The sequence below is a fragment of the Macrotis lagotis genome, chromosome X (assembly GCF_037893015.1).
Source record: "Macrotis lagotis isolate mMagLag1 chromosome X, bilby.v1.9.chrom.fasta, whole genome shotgun sequence".
Classification (NCBI taxonomy): domain Eukaryota; kingdom Metazoa; phylum Chordata; class Mammalia; order Peramelemorphia; family Peramelidae; genus Macrotis; species Macrotis lagotis.
Genome location: NC_133666.1, coordinates 410425748 through 410440138, shown reverse-complemented (window position 1 = coordinate 410440138; position 14391 = coordinate 410425748). Strand labels below are relative to the sequence as shown.

Sequence of the window (14391 nt, the reverse complement as noted above, 5' to 3'; positions counted from 1 at the left end):
ATAAAAGGTAAATGCCTTTATCTTTTTTGAAGAAAGCTACATATGCTCTAATATTGAGTGAGATTCAGGTCATCAAAAAAATTCTATGTCCAAGGACAAAAATATATTTTTGACATCCATTCTACTCCAAATATAATTATTAAACATTATTATACATTAATAACCTTCACTGACACTCTAGAACAATCAAACTGATTTTCTTATAATTCCTCTATACAACACTCCATCTTCCATTTCTGTCTCTACCCTGGGCATCTCTCTCAGACCTATAACACACTCCCTCCTCAGCTCTGCCTAACTTCTTTCAAGATCCAGCTCAATTGTGAACTGATGCTCTCATTCTGGGGAGCAATTTGGCACTTGCCCAAAGGGTGATAAAACTATACATACCCTTTGAGCCAATAATATCACTACAAGGTCTGTATCTCAAAGAGATCATAAAAAAGGGGAAAATACCTACATGTACAAAAATATTTATAACCATTCTTCTTGTAGTTTCAAAGAATTTGAGATGATACCCATCAATTAGGGAATGCCTGAGTAAATTGTGGTAAGAAATAATGAGAAGGCATATTTCAGGAAAACCTGGAAAGATTTAAAAGAACTGATGATGACTGTAGTGAGCAGAACCAGAAGAACACTGTATACATTAACAGCAACATTGTGCAGTGACCAACTATAATTTGCTTATGGAGAAATATGGTGGAATAGACAATTCTTAAACTCTTATGATGGACAATGACATCCACATCCAGAGGAAAAACTGTGGAATCTCAATGCAGATCAAAAATACTATTTTCATTTTTTTAATATTGGCTTCATTTTTTTCATGGGTTTTCCCTCCCTTCTGTTCTGATTCTTGTTTCACATATGCCTTATATTGAAATGATTTAACATGATTGTACATATAAAACCATATCACTTGCATGGGGAGAGGGAAGGTAAAGGAGTGAAAGAGGCAGTAAAATGTGAAACTCAAAAATCTTACTAAAATATCAATGTTGAAAACTATCTTTACATGTAATTAGAAAAAACTAAAATAAAATTTTAAAAAAGACTCAATTCAAACATCACCTTCTAGATGAAATCTTTCCTGATTCTGTCCCTTGTTGGTATCCTTTTCTACATCCCCAAGCCTATATCTTGTATCTGTTTTTTAACTACCTATCCATGTAAATGTTGTCCGTGGCCCCTCCCTAGAGATTATAAATTCCTCGAGACATTTTACTTTTGTCTGCCTAGCATCTAGCGTAGGCTTGGCATATCAGCTTGATTCTTAATGATTGCTTGTAAATTGATTACTAGTGATAATTTTTGGTCAGAAAGGGAATTATTTTTAGGAGGAGCATTTGTAACCTTAAGAAAAATATTCTCCATTAAATTAACTATAATTTTAAAAACTCTGCTTTACTCCCATGTTAGTTAGTTAGTTAGTTGTTTCCACCCAAAGTATGTAAGAAGTCTTAATTACCTCTTTCTAAGTCTCTTGGAAAAAAACCTGAAAAAAGCTGAATAACTTTAAAGATATTACAAACTTTAAAATACTTTAAAGATATTACATTTGGTTTCATATATTCTAGGGAATGAAATACACTATCAGGGATATAATTACAAATCTATTTTGTTTACATCTGTTGAAATGACCTTGGTTTCGCATGTGTGATTTTCTGAATTAAGAATGTTTTCCTAAATATAAATATATAAGCACAATTCTTCCTGTCAGATTTAGATTTTCTTTTACCTTTTGTACAAATATTTTATTTATAGATAGTATAAACACATTTGGAAAAAATTCCTATTAATTCTCATTCTGCAAAAACCTTTCAATGAAAAATAGTTTGTAAAAATTATTTTAATGTAGCATTTGACAGCACAGACAAATCTCACCTCTTAAGTATTCTCTCCTCTCTTGATTTCTATTGACACAGCTTCTCTTTTTACTTATTTTATTGCTCCTTCACTATTCCCCTTTACTGGTCTATTATTCTTCTGTCCTCTAAATATGAATTTCAACTAAGCTTCTGCTACTCACTCCATCCTCTTTTCATTTGCTCTGTGAAATCTATCATTGTTTTAGTGAGGATATTTAAATCTATATAAGTATCCCCAATATATTTTCTGAGGATCAGTCTTAAATCTTACTGCTTTGGTATTCTTCTATTATCTCAAGCTCAACATATTCAGTTTTTCCTCACAACTTCCCTATTTTCTCTTGATGTTACTACCATATTTCTAGTTATCCCATTTTCAAAAGCTTTGTTATCTCTGATTCTTCACTTCTCCTAACCTTCTAACCTAACCATTTGAACAGTTCCCAAGTTTTATAACTTCAAACTTCATAATATTTCTTGCAAAGGACCCCTCTTTTCCACTCATACTGCCTGTTCAGGTGTTCATAATTTTCATTGATTATTTCAATAAATAGCCTCTCAAATGAACTTGATGCTTCTAATGTTTTTCTCTAATTAATCTTCAATTTTCCACTCTGTATTAGCTCATTCTTTCTTGCCTACAAATATGCCCAAGTTTCATATATCCTTTTTTTTTGATGTGGGACAATGGAGTTAAGTGATGTGCCCAAGGTCACACAGCTGGTATGTGTCAAGTTTCTGAGGTCAAATTTGAATGCAGAGCCTCCTGTCTCCAGGGTTGGTGCTCTCTAGTTGCCCCAGTTTCAACTATTTTTTAAAAGTTGACTAGACTCTAATCTCATGCTATTCTATACTTGTCTCCCTTTTTCAGTCAAACTCAAAGGGGGGAAAATGTTCTGTTGTCCTATTGTTTCTATTTAAATGCGTCTAAATCATTTCTCAAAATTGTGCAATTTGTGTTTTAACCTCATGACTCAAATGAAACTTCACTTTCCCAGATAACTAGACAATTTCCTAATTGCTAAATCTGATAGCCTTTTCTCAATGTTCACCTCACTGAACTCCTGCAAAATTTGACATTGGCAATTATCTTTTTCCCTGGATATTCTCTGCTCTATGGGTTTTGTGTGATACTCTTCCTCTTTTGGTTGTTCCTCTATTTGAATACTCTATCTCCATTTTTTTTTTCATTTTTTTCTTTCTGTCTGAGGCCCTCTCTACTTACTTTCTGGGTGATTTCATCAGCTTCTGTGGGTTTAATTATTATCACTCTAAGCTGATGACTTACGGATATACATCCTGTGTGAGCTCTCCTTCAAATAGTCTTCTTTACAAGTGATGCTTTGTCATTTAAACAATGAGACCAACCCATCAGAGTTGCACTCTCAGTAGAAGAATACTTAGGGGCAGCTAGGGTGGAGCACTGGCCCTGGAGTTAGGACACTGTGAGTTCAACTCCAGACTCAGACACTTAATACTGTGTGATCTTGGACAAATCACTTAACCCCATTGTCTTGCAAAAAAAAAAAAAACAACTCAAAAGAAGAATTTGAATACTAGGCAGTTTAGTTGAAAGGACCTCCTTTATTGGTATTTTCTCCTGCCAGGTAGTCTTCAAAAAATCTTCCTAAGACAATTTAAATAGATGTGATTCAGTTTCCTGGAATAGCAATGGTAGACTGTCCAGGTTTCATAGATATATGAGGTTAGCACAATGGCTCTGTAGACCTTCAGTTTAGTAGTCAGTCCAATACCTCTTCTCTCCCATACTTTCCTTCAGAATCTTCCAAATACTGAGCTAGCTGTGGCAATGTATGTACCAACCTCATTGTCAGTGTGTGCCTCCCTGGAAAGGACACTGACAAGGTAAGTGAACTTATCCACAGTATTCAAAACTTCTCCATTTCTTGTAATCAATTGGTCCACCTATGAGTGGTTTGGTGCTGACTGATTGGACAATTGTGTTTTTTGGTGTGCTATTGAGGGCATCATCAACTTTCTAGTTATTCATTCCAAAATCGCAGTGTCACCTTTGACTTCTGTTTATAATTCCATAAAATTATGATTTCTTACTTGGACTATTACAATAATTTCCCTACTGGTCTCTGCCTCAAGGTGTTTCCTTTTCTAATCTATCCTCTAAGTTGCTAAAACTCAGTTTTGACTATATTTTTCTCCTACTCAATGAAATTTAGTGGTTTACTATTTCAAGGATCAAATACAAACTCTGTTGTCATTAAAAACCTTTCATAACCATGATCCTACATAGTTTTCCAGTTTTGTTGCCCATTATTCCTCTTAACATGCACCCAGATTCAGTCAAACTGTTCTTATTAATATTAGATCATTTCACAGGGCAATCCAGTTTCTAACTGTATGTGTCTATTTATTTATTTATTTGTTTGTTTGTTTGTTTAGCAAGGCAATGGGGTTAAGTGGTTTGCCCAAGGCCACATAGCTAGGTAATTATTAAGTGTCTGAGGCCAGATTTGAACTCAGGTACTCCTGATTCTAGGGCCGGTGCTCTATCCACTGTACCACCAAGCCGCCCCTCTATGCCTTTATAATGGGTGTGACCCAAACCTATATTTAACACCAATTTGGTTGCACCAGATTGGCCAGCTGACCCGTCATCTTTTGGAACAACTTTGATTCATTGATCATGCCAAATTTGTATGTGAACTTGTTGGCAAATACTCTGAAGCAACCACTTTACATTTGAGTCTACATTTCCAAGGAACTGAATTGGTAGAAGTCCATTTCAGAGACATTGTATTATTCTTTTCTTGCTATATATTTTCAGTAAATATTCTTTGATAAAAGCTAATTAATGATTATTGATTAAATGATAATGCAATGCTAACTAATAATATTGATGAAATGGAAGCAGCATTAATTGCCACTGCAGATTGATATTAGGGAGAACAAACTGGAATGGAGGATTGAACCAATAACAGTAGAAGAAATACAACCCAAACCTCTCAGGAATACCCCTGAAACCCTGAAGGGGAGATGTAGTCAGTTACCCTCTAGGGATCTGACTTGTTAATGTGAGTCAAAGCAGATAAAAAGACCTCCTGAGTTTAATACATATGTTACAGAATTTTTATATACCTTTGTATATAATATGTGTTGTTCCCTTGTCTATATTGTAAGCTTCTTAAGGATAGGAAAGATTTTACTTTTGACTTAGTATTCCTGGAGCCTAGCATAGTGTCTGGAATACAGTAGGTATTTAGTAAACACTTGTTTATTGATTCCTTTTTTAATCCATTCTTTTTTGTTCTCTCCCTCCCTCTCCAGTTCCTTGTAATCGCTAAAACAATATTTTTACTTGCAGAAAATCATGTTCCTTTTCTGTTTAATAATCTTCAGTGGCTCCCTCTATTATATATTGGCATCGAGGGCTGATGCAGTGTAGTCACAATGTATTTTTCCAGTCTTGGTTCACACACATTCTGCTTCAAGCACTATTTGCTTCAATCAAACTGAACTATGAGCTATTCACATCTCCTATTTCTTTTACCTCTGTCCATTGACACAGTCTAGTTCTTCATTCTTCGTCTCTTGCTCCTTACATTTCTCTTTTTTCGAGACTCAGGTGCAGGTACTTTCTCTTCCTAAGATTTCTCTGGTCCCAGTCAAGCTGAAAATGTTTTTCCCTTCTCAAATTTTCTGGAGTAATTTGCCTCAATCCTTTCCTTTGCTTGTATCACATGGGTATTTATTAATGTGTATTATAGCTATTCAGGCATATATTTGCTACCCCATTAGAATGTAAACTCCTTGAGGGCAGAGATTGTTTTTCCTTTTTTCTTTCTATCCCCAGCAGTAAACTTGGTGCCAGGAACATAGAAAATGTTTAATCAATACTGTTGATTGTATGATTGTTGCTATACATGTCATCTGTAACCTAATATATTCTAAGCCTTGAGGACCAGGACTATATTAGTTACATATTTATTTTACTTTGGCTTAGTGGCTAGAGTGCTGGTCCTAAAGATCAAATCCAACCTCATACATTTATTAGCTGTGTTACCCTGGACCAATCACTTAACCTTGTTTGCTTCAGTTTTTTCATCTGTAAAATAAGGTGGAGAAAGAAATAGCAAACCACTACAGTATCAAGAAACTGCATTCCCCTGCTTTGTGTCTAATTGTAGCCATCTCCAGAGCAACAGGGTAGGAGAGTAGGGGAGGCAAGAAAAAAAGGGAAAAAAAAGAAATTTACATAACTTCATTATATATTTAAAAGAAATGGCAAGTTGTACGTAATAGATTTACAATTTCAGATGCAACCATCTTTTTTAAAAGAATTTTACTATATTATAGAAATGCTTGTTTTATTCCAGAAATTAAAAATAAAATAAGTAAAATTACAAAACAATGGGATCATAAAAAGTTGAGCATGACTAAAAAAAGACTGACATCTCTAAGACCTAGTACAATTTATTGAAATGAATTCTTGAATTCCCAAACCAATTATTCTATTAATTATTATGGACAAGCTTTTAACTAATGAATTTAGAAAAACCTAGAAAGGAATATACAGAAATCATTTTATAGAAAGTATTTTAAACATAGTATCTCCTCAAATAGTTACAAATGCTCACCTCTAGCAGATGCTAAGGCCTTTGCCCTTCTGTGCTCAAGACCTTTCATTTTATATTCTATGATTTGGGTTGTAGAATGGATTTCAAAAGTCCAGGTGACAAAGCACAAGTTTAGATAATTTTATATTAACTTGAATTTAACCTGAAACAGACAATCTGAGGCCAATGTAAAATACATTATAGTATTTATTAATTTTTGTTTGTTTCTCTAACCCTCACAGTCAAATTTAAAGATGCTCAATTCAAGCAGATGATTTCAGAAAAATCCAGATTTATATCAATTGATGCAAAGTAAAGTGAGCAGAACCAGGAGTACATTGTACACAATAACACAATATTGTATAATCATCAATTGTGAATGATTTTGCTATTCTTAGCAATATGGTGATCCAAAACAATTCTGAAAGACATAGAGAAAAATGCTTTCCACTTCCAGAGAAAGAACTGATGGAGTCTGAATGCAGATCTAAGCATATTATTTTTCACATTATTTTTTGGTTTTTTCTTCTATGTTTTCTTTAACAACATGATTAAAATGGAAATAAACTGTGTATGATTGTACATGTATAACGCATATCAAATTGTTTATTGATTCAGCAAAGGAAAGGAGAGGGAGAGAGATAATTTTAAAAAGTGAATGCTAAAATTGTTTTCACATGTAATTGGAAAAATAAAATATTCATAGAAAAAGGAAAAATAAAGAAAAAACAGAACAGGAAAAAATGAAGATGCTCAAATTTTGGATTAGACATTAGGACATCACTAAAGTGGAAGTTTGAATATAAAGAAACACCAAAACTATTAATTCAGTATCCTAAATTTCAAAAGGGACCCTAAGTAATAATTTAAGTTGACCAGTTATCATCTCAGCAGTCTAAATACAGTTTTCCCCCCTTTTTAGCTTAGAAACATTTAGAGTTTCATTCTCAAAGGGTGTCTATAGGGAAACAATGAAAAGTAATAAAAACAAGAAAAGGGCCTGAAAATAGCAGCTAAATAAAGCTGCACACACAATCTGTGCTCCTCAAATGTTGCTAGGTGGATTGTATCAACTGTGTTAAAATACTTCCATTGGCAGAAATATGAATGCTATACTTTTTACTGTTTTATATCATAGACTTTATTTACAGATAGGTTATGAGCTACTAATCTCAGTTACTTTTATGCATTTTATAGAGAAGGAAAAGAAGTTTATAGAGGGCTAAGTGACTTGTTTGGGGTCACACACCAATAAATGGTAGCTATTGGATTAGATTCCAAATCCAGTTCTTTTATTATCAAATGAGATAATATTGATTTACATGCAATATAAATTAGCACAGTGCCTGAAACAGAATAGGTGCCTAAAAATGCTTATGCCCTTCCCTCTTTTTATTATCCTATGGTGGGGAGGCATAATAGTAAGAATCATAATGCAGTTGCTTTATATTAATCATAGTGTAGTTGTTTTCCATAGCTCTTTATTTGTTTTATTTTTGTAGTTTATGTCATAATACAGTACAAATTTGGAATCCTATAGACCTGAGTTCATAGCTCTATTCTTCTACTTTCCATCTCTGCCATCATGGGCAATTCACGTAAGTTTCCTTATATGTAAAATGCAAGATTTGAATTATATGATATTTCAGGTTCTTTCTAGCTCTCTTTTTATAATTCTATATTTATTTGTTCCAGTCACAGACTGAACCAGGCTTAGATATTGGTAGAATATGTAGCTTCCTACAACAACAATAATATCAATAACTCATTTATGAGGTTTGAAAAGGGACTTCTTTTCTACTATGAGTAATTTAAATTTAATTATTCTTGTTTTATATGTGAGTAAATTGAGACTCGGAGAAATCAAGTGAGTTGATCATGAAAACACAATAAAAAGTGTCTGAGATGGAATTTGAACCCAAGTCTTCTGCCCCAAGACCAACTTTCTTTTTACCTTGCCTTGCTGTCTTGTTGCTTTAGTGGGCTCTCCATTATATATAGGAACAAATTCAAATTTGTAAAACTGCTAGTTCAGTCCTTTCAAATTTTTGCCCTCATTTTACCTTTCTGAATATTCCTCAGAAGAATTTAAATTTCTAGAAGTCTGTCTTTATTTTTGTGTCCTTAGCATTTAGCCTTTTATTTAAGTAGGCATTTAAAAATAGTTATTAAACTGAATTTCTCTATGCTCCCACAAGAGCCTGACTCTTCACTATCATGTTCATTCTCAGCTAACACCTGTCTGAAAAACAAGTCCTTTACGTTTCCAAATAGTCAAAATATAATTACACAAAATATAAGCTTAGAAAAGATAAAAGAGCTTTGTGATTTCTCAAAGAAATTGGTGCAATTAAACATTTCAATGGATCTCAGATCTCATTGAAATATATATTCCCTTTAGCAATACAAATCTCAAGCCATCCATGCCTGTCCATCCTAAGAGACTGTTATCCCCATTCATCCATTTCTTGCCACAGCAATCCACTCAACATGCAAGGAGCCTTTCTCCTTTCCTCCCTTCCTTTCTTTCTTTTTAATTTGCCATTATAATGATTATCAGGGAAATAAATAGGTTGTCCTTTGCTTATTCCTGGTTCTTGATACTCATTTGCTTTATTTCAATTATGCATTTTTTGCTCACATCTTTTCATTTAGTTATTTTTCGTGGTTTCTTATTTGTAATGTAGGCTGTTCACACCTACATGATATTTCTCTATTGCCTTCTAAGTGATATTCCAAAATCCTCATGTTTGCAGATGTCATTGTGAAGCTTTCATCAAATCCCAGAACTCACTAGGGCTTCCTGGATGAGATCCATAGACACTCAAAAAAGTCTGACATAACTATCCACATAGGAAAACCAAGTCAATTAAGAATACCTATTGTTCATATTATGTTATTCAGTTAGATGGGCAACCTATGGAGCTCATCTATCTCAAATATATTCTTGAAAAACACTACAAAGGGGAAAAGATTTGATTAATGAATTAAAAAGGAGAAGAGTAGACTGTAATTTTTTGGTACTGAAAAAAAGGCCTGTCTTACAATAACAATATCCAGTTGGTTCTGAATTGTAGAATACTAGTCTCTGAAGAATTCATATATATATATATATATATACATATATATATATATATATGTATGCATGCATATATATATATGTATTGCAATTATCCTTCCTATAAAGCCCTTGATGGATTCTTTCTTCTCATTTCTATAGAATTTATTATGGATTTTCAGAATATGAAGTTTATATAATTATATAATTATTCTTGCAATGTCTTCTCATTCTTCTCTCCTCAAAAATTTACTTTTTGGAGGCTAACTTTTTGGCAATAAGCATCTCCAAAATGATCTAAGCTGATCCTCAGAACACAGGCACAGAATCTATTGCTAAGTCTTTGTCTTCCAGCAGTTCTCAGAGTCTGATCAATTATTGGCATTGCTCAACAGAACCCAAGGTCAATATTCCCCATCTTCCACTCTACCCACTTTCTATGAAACCTTGAGTAGAGACTTTGGTAGAATAACTTTTAGATATAAAAGGATAAAATCATTTCCAAGTCAGACAACATAGAGAACTCAACCCATTGTTTTGATTTCTTCTAGTTGTAACAAAACTGTAGATGAATGATGACTTTGCTTTGGAGAAATAACAACATGACTCAGGTTTGAAGACATCAGGTTTGAAGGGCTCAGTAACAAGAGGGTTAAGTGGAATTCTGATGGGATTTCAATTGCCAGATAGTCAAACTGTTCACCGATATGTTCAATTCTGGCAAACGAGCATCACAAATCTTGCAGGCTTTCGGCTGCTCATCCCATCTGGTCATACTTTATTATGTGCATAAAAGGTCCCCATAAATAAGTATTGAACATGGAGTCAAAAGGAAGAAGGAACAATCCTGTTAAGTTAGCAAAAATTCCAATGACTGGAGTCAGTGAAATTTTATTCTGAAAAGGTCATATTAATGTTACTCACCAACTAAATGCTCACTAGTGCTCTTGACCTTAGGGAGGTCAAAATTTCATGCTTTTGAGGTCTGGGAGTGTTAAAAACTTGAAGAATCCTCATTCTTCCTCCTCAGTTATTTTGGGCTTCAGTTTCTTCATGTATGACAAAAGACCCTTCTTGATAATTCTATTGAAGACTGATATTTCCCTACTTCTTGTACTTTAATTACTGTTCTTCATTTACTCTATGCTCTAGCCAAATTGACCTTCCTGTTGCTCCTCATGCTTCATAGTACATTTTCTGTCTCTTTATCTTCATATATGTTGTATTTCAATCCTCTCTCATTACTTATGAGATCTTTCTTTATTCTCTCATTTGCTAGTATCTTTTCTTCTCATTCTCAGAAAGTACCTCAATGCAGTTGGTATATACTTGCATGGACAATTTCTCTTCATTATTTATTTTTTACATTGCCCCCTTCACACCCCTTAAATTTGCTTCCTTAAAATAGATGTAAGCTGATTGAGAGCTAGGAAGTATTGCATTTCTGACTTTGTATCCCTAGAACCCAGCAAGATGCCTAACACACAAAATGTCTTACTAAATTCTCGTTAGCTAAAATATAAGTTGATATGATCAAATCTAGACTGTTCAGAAGTCAGTTTTCTAAATGGTGGCTTGCTCAAGTCCTCTATTTCACTGACTGAGTGGTTGTTCTTTGACTTTATTTTTGGTTACAACCTTCATTAAAGAGTAAAAATGGGAAGGAAAATAATAAAAAGCTCTTGATAAATCAAATGGGTTTCTGATTCTTAGAAAATGTAGGAAGTTGTATTTGAACTTAAAGCTATGAAGGGATCATCTAGATTGACTTCCTCATTTTACAAATGATGAAACTGAGTCCAGGAAGGGTAAAATGATTTATTTGTGGTCACCCAGCAAGTCAATGGTAGAATATAGACTATATACCAAGTCTCCTCATTTTTAGTTCTGTTTTTTCCCTTAAGACTCAGTCACCTTTATCTGCTCCTCTTTACTATATAGCCAGATGTCTCTTCTAATTTATAATATAACAAACATAGATTTATATATTGTTAGAATTGGAAAGGATATCAGAGATAGTCTATTAGTTTCTTCATTTTTCATATGAAAGGACTGAAAATTCACAAAAGTCACACAATCTGCCCAAGATCATATACTCATAAGCAGAGATGGGATGTGAACCAGTAATTTCCTACTTAAAGATTTTTGCTTTTTCTCTTCCTCAACAAATCAGCTACTGTTTCAAAATAGGTTTCTTTAGGAAGGCTTGTCTTTTACTTAATCTCATTTACATTTAATTTCAATTGCATTTCCATTTCTCCATGCTCAAACAATTACTTAAACTTATTGAACAGGTGACTTATTCTCATTCACATTCTGTCACTAAATACTGTTGATTTTCTTTTACTGTTTCTAGAATACATTCTTTCTCCAACTCATTATGCTAATATTAGTTCTCATTACCTTGACTTTGAATTAAATTGAGATCTATCTCACTAGTTTCCATGAGACTTTTTTCTACTGAAATATATTTCACACAAAAATGCCAGATTAATAATTCTATAATAGGAGAAGCGGGAAAAGGAGCTAGATTTGAAAGATGGTGGGCGACGCAGATCAGCAACAGACCACCAACACTGTTGAGGAGCCCTTGGATCTCATCAGACTCAGTCTAGATGAGAGAATTTATGTAAAGATGAGAAATGACCAAGAACTACGAGGAAGATCGCATGCTTATGATCAGCATTTAAACATGATTTTGGGAGATGTAGAAGAGACTGTGACAACTATAGAAATTGATGAAGAAACTTATGAGGAGATCTATAAGTCTACCAAGCGGAACATTCCAATGCTGTTTGTCCGAGGCGATGGGGTTGTATTAGTAGCCCCTCCATTGAGAGTTGGTTGAAAGCAAGACTTGATCTCGTGTGAAAACTTGGAGACTGGACAATAGCCTCTGCACAAAAAGCTGGTGTTCAAGAGACCAGCCTGTGATACTTTTGGATATTTAGAAATAATCAAGCAACCCTGCACCCTTAAAATATGTTTATTTCCAAACAACTCCCAATCTAACTGGCATAACACTCATCCCTAGATTTCTGATACCAGACCTATCAATTAATGGAAGCATCTTAAGGCAGGAATCTTTGTCAGTGATTTCATTTGTCTCTTTTCATCTTGTAAGCAATTATATTTTTTTAATTAAATTTACCATTTGGATTTTTGACCAGGAGAAAAAATAATTCTATAATAACACTTTTATAATAGTGAGAGGTAACATAGAGTAGTGGATAGAAGACTGTCTTCAGAACCAGGAACATTAGGGTTCAAAACTTTTCTCTGACTCATACTGAACAATTCTGGGAAAGTTACTTAAACTCCAAATACTCAAGGTCATCTTCAAAAAGTAGAAGTTATAAAAAAGTTAATCACCCATATTGGTAGATGAACTACTCAACTAGAAATTCTACCAATGATATCCTTAATAGTTTTAAAATTGGAAGGCAGTGTGGGACCCAGATCCCAGGACTAGGCTCTAAAAACCTTAAATTCTAGTTTAATCTCTGTCACTATTGAAATAGGTGACCTAGAGTAATGTTTTCTACCATTTTTTTGTTCTGTTAATACTGCAGCAGGAAGAAAAAATATTTTGTGAGCCCCCATAATGATTTAATACACTACTCATAATATTCTTTTAGATTTCTTCATTGTTTATAATAATTATAATGGCAACATTTTCTCCAAAATCTTCAAAATAAAATTACATTATATAATTTTACTTATAACACAGAATTCTATTCTACCTGTAATTATGAAAACTCTAAATATAAAATTCTAATATTCCATATTATAATTATAAAATAATTATGAATATCATGTATAGTACATTCTGTAAAAATTAAAAATAATCCTTGAAGACCTCATATGCTTATTATCATCTGTAAGACTTTATATAGAATTTCTTTATTTTATACATTTTTGAGTTGTAAATAACATTTAATTTTTTTTAAATTTAAGGCAACGTGCTTAAGTGACTTGTCCAAGGTCACACAGCTAGGTGATTATTAAGTGTCTGAGACTGGATTTGAACTGTCCTCCTGACTTAGGACAGTGCTCTATCCACTGCACCACCTAGTTGCCCCATTAATAACATTTTTAAGGAAGTAAGTTATAAGTTGAAAGATGTTTGACATTAATATATAATTTTAATTTTGAATTTGAGATTTTATATTTGAAAAAAGTTTATAATATTTTAATCAGCACAAGATAAATAGTCTTCAATCTGGTACTGCATTCAGCTTATTTCTGTATTTTGATTTACATCAGGAATAAAGTAACAATGCTCACACAAATGTGTGCTGGTAAATGAGAAGAGAATTTTACAAGCTGTTTTGTTAAGAGATTGAAATTAATTTTTTTTATTTTTAACCCTCTAATTCAAACAAAGAAAATGAATAGGTAATCACATATATTGCTTTGCTTTCTGCAAATGACTCTTTTTAAGGACAGAATTTCTTCAGGTGAGACTTTCTTTTCTTTTACCATTGGGACAACAGCTACACTTGACCAGTATTGTCAACCAATCTTTTGAAAATCCATCAAATTGAAGAATAGTAAAATAAGCTGATAAGTCTGAGGCATGAGAAGCAAAAGAAGTTTTGTTTCTGTAGAACATTGGTGATAATCCTTCAAGGTTTCAGGAGGGCTCATAATGAACATGCTCAATGATCATGGTTTTCAAATAGGCTGGCATTTGCATGGAAAGAATACAAACATTTATGACATCTTAATCACCTGGGTTACTGTGCATGTAGTATGGGAATGGGGAATGAGGGCACTACTCTGACGTAGCATTCAAAATGAAAATATACACAAGTCTGACCATCAGTAGGCTATTAGCTTATACTGAAATTCGGAAACATTTGATAGG

At 33.4% G+C, this 14391-nt stretch overlaps 1 protein-coding gene and 1 pseudogene across 1 annotated transcript in view; one reads left to right on the top strand and one right to left on the bottom strand.

The window, feature by feature from the left end:
• The window catches only part of CPA6 (carboxypeptidase A6), a 368066-nt gene that overhangs the window by 142861 nt on the left and 210814 nt on the right, over nt 1–14391 (bottom strand). The gene's annotated exons all lie outside the window — the stretch shown is intronic.
• LOC141500737 (U6 snRNA-associated Sm-like protein LSm3 pseudogene) lies at nt 12048–12637 on the top strand (annotated as a pseudogene).